The sequence below is a fragment of the Nicotiana tabacum genome, chromosome 19 (genome assembly GCF_000715075.1).
Source record: "Nicotiana tabacum cultivar K326 chromosome 19, ASM71507v2, whole genome shotgun sequence".
Classification (NCBI taxonomy): Eukaryota; Viridiplantae; Streptophyta; class Magnoliopsida; order Solanales; family Solanaceae; genus Nicotiana; species Nicotiana tabacum.
The window spans coordinates 110345836-110348532 of NC_134098.1; the positions used below are offsets into that span (position 1 = coordinate 110345836).

Sequence of the window (2697 nt, forward strand, 5' to 3'; positions counted from 1 at the left end):
ATCCCTCTACTATAAAGGGGATGGTTATCATTTCTGTAGAGGGCAAGTTTTTGCTAACATTGTAATTCAAGCATCATATTCTCCTATAGTGAAGAGTTGTTCTTTCAAGCTTCTTAATTTGATTCCACTTGTTTAGTCCTAAAATTCATCTTCTTTACAACTTTATCTATTTTGCGTGCTTTGCATTCCATACTTGATATTTCTATTTATCCTTACGATTTGTATTAAGCTACATCACATATCCTTAGAACTACGTACAAATTTAACTCTATCCGTTTTTTGGGTAAACAATATTGAAATTATTTCTCCTTAAAGTTCATAATTTCTCTTCAGCGCCTACTATTTTTTCTTTTGTTGATCTTACGTTAGTTTCTCTCCCGTTCTTGAAAACCAAACGCGGAAAATCCAAGGTTTTATTTTTTGATTCTTCCATTTTCTCTTTGGTCAATTCAGTGTGAAACATTGACCAAAAAATTCATTGTGAAATAAACCACTCTTAGATTGATGCCTAACTTATATTATTATTTACAACTTTTGAAATTTAAATTCTTTTGCATTTAAAATCTTAATTTGATGTTTCCTATGTCGAAGTCACTTTTCAGACATTCACGTAATATTTTTGTCCGGCAGGAGTAACATAATAAGAGCTTATCCAGTTCAACATTTGTAATATAATATAAGATTGCAACACATTGGTTCCATGGTCTAGTGGTCAGGACATTGGACTCTGAATCCAGTAACCCGAGTTCAAATCTCGGTGGAACCTTTACTTCAATTTGTTTACTAGTTTTTCAGTTTGCTCTTTGTAAACAATAAAACAAACCTCTAATTATGGAAAGTTCTTCCACTTAAATACTTTTGTCGGAAAGACGACTAACCCTTAATACCAAATCAGCTTTTCCCTTCGAAGTCCCTTTTGTTTTCTCTTTACTTCACTACTCTCACAAATGTAATACTGAAGAAGTTGAAGTGAAAGCAGGGGCGGATTTACGTGGAGGGGTGGGGTATATGCACCCATTCTCCTTTTCCTAGGCTATGAATATAAATAGCGCTAATTTTTCATATCATGTAATCACCCATATAACGGGTTGGATCCCCATATAGTTCTTTCTGTTGTAAATAATACACGGATGAATATCCATGTGTGAATAGTTTGTGGATGGATTTTCACATTTTATGTCCATCCCTTGCACTATTTTGCTATAGTGTTCTTGATCTTTTTATGCATATAAATTGGCATGTAACCAGATTGTAAAGAACACACCAAAAGAAATGAAATACTCCATTCTATCTTTGTTTCTTATTTATATTTTACTAAATTACTTTTATTTTATAACACGTTATCAGCACGAGTCTTTAATTATCCTTGTATCGAGTTTGATTTTCTCCTTCAGGTATGTTATAGATCTATTTCTTGTATAATAAATAATAATAGTATATATGACACAAGCATTAGCACCTGCAGATTCATAGCATATGAGGTTAAGTGACACATTGAGTTTTTTTTATAAGTTTCCCTATGTTTATACCGTAGAAAATAGAAAGATAAAGGAAGTGTAGTTATTTTCTTTGTGTGAGAATTTGGATAAGTTTTACTAGCATTTGGTGTAATCTGTTGTGATTTCAAATCCCCCGGACCCCCGTAAAAATGAACTAACTTCAATAATGACATCTAGCAAAATTTCTTTTAGATATGTGTTGAGAAAATAATATTAAACAAGTACATATATATTTGGTCTTGAAAGACTGATAGAAAACTTTACTCACAATTTTTCTATATGGCAATAACTTCTGCATGTATGGACGAAAATGTGACTTCTTTTAGTGATATGATGATAGGTATAAATTTTTCTTTCCCACAGCTGCTATTGACATTTATGTTTTGAGGTACTTTTGAAGCAAAAGTTTCGATTCTTATTACAAAATTTACAAATGAAACTTCTTCACTAATAATGACAATTATTATTTCTAATTTATTTATTTTCTTTTATAGCTTTCGCCATGTCAAATTTATCAAACTTGAATTTGTGGCACTTGACATCACGGGAAGAATTATTTGTCATGAGTCCTTGATGCTGAAATTCACCTAGAATTATTTGTCATGAGTCCTTGATGCTGAAATTCACCTTGACGCTAAAGATCTTGAGAATAATATTTTACAAGAAAATGAAGCATCAAATCAGGATAAAACGAAGGCCATGATTTTTCTTCGTCATCATCTACATGAAGGATTAAAAACTGAATATTTAACTATAAAGATCCATTTGAATTATGGATTAATTTGAAGGATCGATATGACCATCTAAAACTTATGGTATTACCGAAAGCTCGGTATGAGTGGATACATTTAAGGTTGCAAGACTTTAAAACCGTAAGTGAATATAATTTTGCTATCTTTAAAGTAAGTTCTCTATTAAAATTATGTGGAGACACTATCACAGATGAGGACTTATTGGAAAAAATATTTTTTACTTTTTACGCTTCAAATGTGGTGCTACAACAGCAATACCGTGAAAAAGGTTTTAAGAAATATTCTGAGTTAATCACATGCCTACTTGTGGCAGAGCAGAATAATACTCTATTAATGAAAAATCATGAAGCTCGTCTCACTGGGTCAGCTCCATTGTCGGAAGTGAATATTATAGCAGCATATGATAAGTCTGAAAGAAAATAAAATAATTACCGTAGTCGTGGACA

General features: G+C 31.8%; 1 non-coding gene across 1 annotated transcript; it reads left to right on the forward strand.

Moving 5' to 3' along the window:
* The first annotated feature begins 694 nt into the window (after nt 1-694).
* Nucleotides 695-766, forward strand: TRNAQ-CUG (transfer RNA glutamine (anticodon CUG)). The gene has a single exon. It is a non-coding gene; the product is annotated as a tRNA-Gln (tRNA).
* Nucleotides 767-2697: the final 1931 nt, after the last annotated feature.